Source organism: Portunus trituberculatus, chromosome 34, assembly GCF_017591435.1.
Source record: "Portunus trituberculatus isolate SZX2019 chromosome 34, ASM1759143v1, whole genome shotgun sequence".
In the NCBI taxonomy this organism is placed as follows: Eukaryota; Metazoa; Arthropoda; class Malacostraca; order Decapoda; family Portunidae; genus Portunus; species Portunus trituberculatus.
Window position 1 is genome coordinate 8,374,317 of NC_059288.1, and position 7,500 is coordinate 8,381,816.

Here is a 7,500-nt window from a genome sequence, read left to right on the forward strand (position 1 = left end):
CAATTTGTTTACTCGAACACTACAGTACAGGTATGTTGATACTAGTTTGCATCTCTCTCTCTCTCTCTCTCTCTCTCTCTCTCTATCAAAACACACACACACTTCTTGTGAGGGAAGGAAAGAAGTGGTTATAGCACGCTCGGCTTACAATCGAGAGGCCCGGGTTCGAGTCCCGGTAAGCGGCGAGGCAAATGGGCAAGCCTCTTAATGTGTGGCCCCTGTTCACCTAGCAGTAAATAGGTACGGGGTGTAACTCGAGGGGTTGTGGCCTCGCTTTCCCGGTGTGTGGAGTGTGTTGTGGTCTCAGTCCTACCCGAAGATCGGTCTATGAGCACTGAGCTCGCTCTGTAATGGTGAAGACTGGCTGGGTGAGCAGCAGGCGACCGAGGTGAATTACACACACACACACACACACACACACACACACACACACACACACACACACACACACACACACACACACACAGTAAGGAAAAGTGAAAGTCAGTGAATGTAAACTGAAGCATTTCTTCAGTAACAAACTTTATACATTAGTTCAACACTCCTTAACAAACACACATACATACACAGTTATTATAATGTTAATGCATCATATAGAAATTGTTTTATAGTTTAGTTCACTTTAAAATATATGTACAGCTTTAAAATATATGTGCAGCCGACATTTTTATTACCTTTTCTCGATAATTTTCGGTTTTTCATTCTTCCATTTTCATTTTTTGATCCACTAATTATATTCCATTTTTTTTTTTTTTTTTTTTTACTTACCCGCCAATTACACAACTTGAACAAAACCGCGCGAAAGGAAAGGTAACGTAAAAAGAAAGACAAAGATTAATTAAGACCCTTCCTTTTTCTTCGCTACCTCGTGGTCACAGAATAATTGATCGGAAAACTCAAGAAAAAAATGATAAAATCAACATAATTTTGTTGTAACCTAAGCTTGTAACTTAACTTTTTAATGCGTAACTTTCAACTTTCCAGACTCTAAGAAGCAGTAGCCTAGATAGGAAGGTCTCGCCGGAACAGACTCTTCAGTGAGCGTTGGTGGAGAAGTGGAGGAGAGCAAAAGTCTGTTAAGAATGAAGATTAAAAAAAAAAAAAAGGAAAGGAAGAATAGAGGTTAGGAAGCTGTGATAGGAGATATAGGAGAGGAAAACTGGTGGAAGAGAATTCGGTGTGTGTGTTCACTGTTTGTTTGATCTGCTGCAGTCTCTGACGAGACAGCCAGACGTTACCCTACGGAACGAGCTCAGAGCTCATTATTTCCGATCTTCGGATAGGCCTGAGACCAGGCACACACCACATACCGGGACAACAAGGTCACAACTCCTCGATTTACATCCCGTACCTACTCACTGCTAGGTGAACAGGGGCTACACGTGAAAGGAGACACACCCAAATATCTCCACCCGGCCGGGGAATCGAACCCCGGTCCTCTGGCTTGTGAAGCCAGCGCTCTAACCGGGCGTGTGTGTGTCCGTGTCTATATATATATATATATATATATATATATATATATATATATATATATATATATATATATATATATATATATATATATATAATTAATTTCCCACAAAAGGAGGGACATAACAAAGCTTACAACTTTATCAGTCACACTCAGTCACTCCCTTCTTTCAGGCCGTGGGCTCCGACGGAGAAAAGGGAGTACTCCTGCCCTCACTTCCTAAGGATCAACCGTACTGCTTGGACAGTTCGGTCTAGAAAGGCTCCTCCATAGCAAGTAGTACTTTCTCTTCTACCACATCGATTGTTCCACACCTGTATGGGACCACAAAATGGACCAGACACCTGTAAAACATCAATATTAATGTTTGGAATATAACACGGCACTACTACTAATACTACGTCCATAGAACAGCTGGAAAAAAACGCTTTAGATAGTACAAAGATATGGAGAGAGAAACATGGATGTGTATACACACACACACACACACACACACACACACACACACACACACACACACACACACACACACACGTCTAAAACCCATGAGTCGTCATCAGGGTGCTGGTGATAATGTTTAGTGGTGCGGCTCCTAAGTGCGAGAGTTAAACACAAGTGATGCCAGTAGCGAGGAAAGGGATAGGTGTGTGTGTGTGTGTGTGTGTGTGTGTGTGTGTGTGTGTGTGTGTGTGTGTGTGTGTGTGTGTGTAGCCAACACCCTAACTTCAAGGCAGAAATTACAAAAGTTAGGGGAATTATGATGTCCAGACACTTCTTCCTGGTCGGTGCTCCTGCAGTGTGTTAGGGGTGTTTACTGCCGCTCTGGAATGCTGCCCGTGGTTGTGACGCTGTTGATTTTTGTTCCAATACCGCTACTGATGATAACTGACACATTATTATTATTATTATTACTACATAGTTTAATGGAATGAATCTAGTTTTACTTGGTACTGAAAGTGTTGACTACAATTTGATGATGGAACACTAACTCTGTATATTTCTTACAGTGAACTTGCCAGTGCATATACGTCGTGCAACACTGCCGCCACTGTGTCCATAATAAGTGACTCTCCCTGCCCTCGTCCTGCCCAGTACCAGGTCAGGTCATCCATACCTAGTCACTTAGAACTGGAGCAGCAACATCGTGAATAGTAGCTACAACCAACACCACCACAATCACCATCAAGCTAGTGTGAATCCAGACATTGACATGTAATGGAGATTCTCTCTCTCTCTCTCTCTCTCTCTCTCTCTCTCTCTCTCTCTCTCTCTCTCTCTCTCTCTCTCTCTCTCTCTCAGCTCACAGCCCCACAGTATGTCCCCCCACAGTATGTTGACTTACCCACAGTCACTTCACCACAGTCCCTCCCAAATAAAGCCAACCCTCTCTCTCTCTCTCTCTCTCTCTCTCTCTCTCTCTCTCTCTCTCTCTCTCTCTCTCTCTCTCTCTCTCTCTCTCTCTCTCTCTCTCTCTCTCTCTCTCTCTCTCTCAACTCACAGCCCCACAGTATGTCCCCCCACAGTATGTTGACTTCTGTCTTATTGCTACCTTTTTTTAATGTATCTTCTCTTTCTCCCCTTTCTGTCGTATTGCTACCTTTATTTAATGTATATGTATGGTCAAAGAAATAAATGATTTTGAATTTTGATTTTTTTTCTTCATACTTGATTGAAAACCCAAGCCACCCCCCCCCACATCTCTCTCTCTCTCTCTCTCTCTCTCTCTCTCTCTCTCTCTCTCTCTCTCAGCCCCACAGTGTGTCCCCCCACAGTATGTTGACTTACCCACAGTCACTTCACAGTCCCTCCCAAATAAAGCCAACTCTCTCTCTCTCCAACAAGACCTGAAGACCTGCTATCTAAAGACCTGCTATCTAGAGTGCCAATAGGACCGGCGCAGCGTCTCTTCCTTTTCATCAGGCCTGAGTGGGTGGCGGGTCTGAGGGGGAGAGGAGTGTGTGGCGGAGGTGAATTTGAGGCGGTAAAGGGAGATTGCTGGTTGGTGAGAGAAGAGAAGGTAGTGCCATATAGATACATGAAGAGGATTAAAGTGTGAAATAAAATAATAATAATAATAATGGAGGGGGGAATGTGTGTAATCGGAGGAAGAAGGTAAGACATCCAGAACGAAATGACTTTGGTAGTATTTGGATAAAATTTCTATAAGTGGTAATGTGAAGGACACAGACAATAATACGCTTGAGATTGGCTTATGAAGTAATCAAGAGTTAGAACTTATCTAAAAGTTGAAATAGGAGTCTGGATTGGAGAAACAAGTCAAAGCAAGGAGTAATACAATATCGAAATCCCTAGTAATGAAACCTGAGTTGTGAAGTGAATTGATGGAAAAAAAATCAACTATGCACCAACGGCAGAACGCTGGAAAATCTGGAAATTGTCATCAGATTTACAAGGTCATCAGAAGAAATAAGAGATTTGGAGAGGAATCCAGATGAGAAGATGGACAAATTAGATTATATACTAAGAATAGTCCATAAAAAAGCTGATGTTTCAGGAAGCGAGAGAAAATGAAACAAACAAGGAACAGGAATTAGTAATGAAGGGCCCTATATTATTATTATTATTATTATTATTATTATTGAAGATGAGATAGAAAGCGTAGAGCAAAAAGACAATAAAGGGCTCGACACTGACACAGCAGAAGTGGTTAAGGGGATAAAATAAATGAACCAATATATTAATTAGTAAAACATAAATCAATATATGACGAATTATTAAAAACTCTATAATGAGAATGTTGCCGTAGTATATTACCCATTAAATGAGAGAGAGAGAGACTGATATCGCATGCATAGATAGCTCTGAAAGAAGACAACACGTAACGAAAAGAGAAGACAGCAACGACTAAATCTTTAAGAAAGAGTAAGAGCTCCATTGATTGGGAGGTTAAGAAAAGAAAAGGAAGGATAGCATCGATAAAGAAAGTAAGAGAGCGGGCAGGAGAACAACACAGACACACAAATGGATGAAAGGTGGGACACAATCGACAGGAAATGGGAAGTGACTTTGAAGAGCTAGGAAGAGTGAAATCAGAAAATCTGATAAGAAAATAAAGGAATGGGATTCAACGCAGCAGAAAGGATCAAGTTTCTGTGTGTGTGTGTGTGTGTGTGTGTGTGTGTGTGTGTGTGTGTGTGTGTGTGTGTGTGTGTGTGTGTGTGTGTGTGTGTGTGTGTGTGTGTGTGTGTGAGAGAGAGAGAGAGAGAGAGAGAGAGAGAGAGAGAGAGAGAGAGAGAGAGAGAGAGAGAGAGAGAGAGAGAGAGAGAGAGAAATGGGGGAGGGAGAGGAAAATAATGGGAGGGGCAATAAAAAGGAAAGCAAATAACAGATTTAAAAACAATATTTTTTCATGAAGCAAGTAGCAGCAGCAGCAGCATAGTAGTGGCTTTGATGAAGAGGGAAGGAAAGTATATTAAAAGCAAGAAAAATATTCCGGGGCACTTTTATATAACATAACACAGGATCAGAAGTGAAAGGAAGCTCCATCAGCCGGGTAATAGATCCACGGCGTAATGACAGGGAATCAACTGCTCCAATTCAAAGGCTGGCGGAACAGAGAAGACAAGAGTTCGTTTAGCTCCTACCGGAAAAAAAAGGTCAATGAATAACAACAACAAAAATAACAACGCCAAGAAAACAAAAGCAACTTACTAGACAAAAAGACATTAAGAACAAACAAAAATAACAACGCCAAGAAAACAAAAGCAACTTACTAGACAAAAAGACATTAAGAACAACAGAAACAAGAAAAAAAAAACTACACCAGAGAAAACAGAACAGCAGCAACACAAACAAAACTCAACAACAACATAGAAGCAGCATTTCTCAACTCATCTTTTTCCACCACCACCACCACCACCACCAACGCCGCCGCCACCGGAAGGAGCGACAAACTCATGGAAGGGGAGACACATGATACAAAAGTGACGGCAAGGAAGAAAGCAGAGGTTGTGTAGCAAACGGTAAAATACATTGCAGCAGAGGAATTATACAAAATTTAAATGAATGCAGTGATCGAATAGGAAGAGCAAAGAACAAGTGGGAGCAGACAGAAGGAAAAGTAAGGATAGGAATAGAAATAGGACCATAATTAAATGATGGTGGATATAGAAGGAAGGAGGTGGAGGAAGAACCATCACTACATTAGAGGGATAAAAAATACTACAAATGGAAGAGGATGAGGAAAGTAAAATCGAATCAACAGGAGACAAATGGACAAGTAAATAAACAAGTAAATAAAATTAAAAACAAAAATGGCGATACCAAACTGCATTTTTTCTTCAGTGTTGTAGCTAAACTGACAAGTTAATGGTGGTGCGTCTCTTTTTTGTATCCTCGTAATTTTTGTCGCATTTAAAGGGAGAGGATATTCTCTTGCTCAGGATCACACACACACACACACACACACACACACACACACTCACTCACTCACTCACACACACACACACACACACACACACACACACACACACACACACACACACACACACACACTCTCTCTCTCTCTCTCTCTCTCTCTCTCTCTCTCTCTCTCTCTCTCTCTCTCTCTCTCTCTCCCTGATCTTACCGAAATCAACGAAATAAGAAACATGAGCGTCAATAAATACTAGTCTGTCCCTCAAAAAAGATCGGATATCACATTTTCTTTTAAGAGCTGCCCGCTGTTCCATCCAGTCCTCCTACACACAATTTGCTCCTGTCACTCTTCCAGGTGGCAAATGGAGAATGCAGGAACCGATGAAAGAAAGATGGAAACACAGTGAGGGTGAAGAGAAACGGAAGGAGACGAAATGGGTAGACGGAAGGAAGAGGAGGCAAAGAATAAGTAGCAAAAGAGGAAAAAATTAAAGGTAATTAGCTATCGGAAGGAAAAGTAAAAAATATGGGAGAAATAATCAAGATAGGAGAGAAAAATGAGGGACGGGTAGAGTAGCGAGGGGAAGAAAGAAAAATGTTAGGAAGGACGGGGGAGCGGGAGAGGAGACGGAGATAAGATTGATGAGAGAGAGAGAGAGAGAGAGAGAGAGAGAGAGAGAGAGAGAGAGAGAGAGAGAGAGAGAGAGAGAGAGAGAGAGAGAGAGAGAGAGAGAGAGAGAGAGAGAGCTAAGGACAGTGACGGTAGAGGTGAGGAGAACAGAGCAGAAAGGGTAGGATTCACGACCAATGGGAGGGTAACAAGTTATGAAAGGGAGTGAAGCGAGGGTGCGGGGATGACGAAGGGATCTGAAACCTAACTGAAGCCACAGCAAACGTGAGGTTATGAGAGAGTGGGAGGGAGCAAGGATACAAGAGGCCGTATTACAGAGCGAAGAAAGGAAGAAGAGAATAGAAACAAACGTAGAGAGAGAGAGAGAGAGAGAGAGAGAGAAGAAAATCGATGGGAACTTCTAATATTCGATGTTGTACAAATTAACTAGACGGATATGGCTCTTCCAGTTACCTGTTGCCCACTATCTACCAATAAAATCCTGGAGCCGCCACCAATCACAGGTCAGATGCGCTCTATCTATCAGCTAACCAGTCACATTCATCACACAAGGGAAGAAGGAGGAGGAGGAGGAGGAAAGCGAGAGGGAGAGGGAGGAGAGGGAAAACGAGAGGGAGAGGGAGAAGGAGAGGGAAACCGAGAAGGAGAGGGAGAGGGAGAAGAAAAAAGAGGAGGAGAAGGAGAGGGAGGAGGAGAAGAAAGAGGAGGAGAGGGAGGAGGAGAAGAAAGAGGAGGAGAATGAAAGGGAGGAGGAGAAGAAAGAGGAGGAGAGGGAGGAAAGGGCAAAGGACAAGGAAAGGGAGATGGAGCGGGAGAGAAGAGAAGAAGAAAGACCACAATATGGTGTTCTAGTGTGATTGAGAATCATTAGCTAACCCCTAGAAGACATACAGTGACAGACATGGCAACACTGTCACCAGACAATTTTCTCAGGGTGGAAAGGTTCGCGCGTTCTCGTCTTGTTTGGAAGCGTACAGCAAATTGACTTCACATTCCCTCCCCTTGTGTGTTTGTTGTGTGT

The 7,500-nt window shown here is 42.5% G+C and overlaps 1 long non-coding RNA gene across 3 annotated transcripts in view; it reads left to right on the top strand.

Annotated features, from left to right (window-relative positions):
* The window catches only part of LOC123512791, a 16,212-nt gene extending 13,125 nt beyond the window's left edge, over positions 1–3,087 (top strand). For 2 of the 3 annotated variants that reach the window (XR_006677187.1, XR_006677188.1), the window contains exons 4-5: positions 1–30; positions 1,645–3,087. The exon at positions 1–30 is cut by the window's left edge. This is a non-coding gene — a long non-coding RNA (uncharacterized LOC123512791). The remainder of the gene's footprint in view (positions 31–1,644) is intronic. The other variant, XR_006677189.1, reaches the window with a different exon arrangement.
* Positions 3,088–7,500: the final 4,413 nt, after the last annotated feature.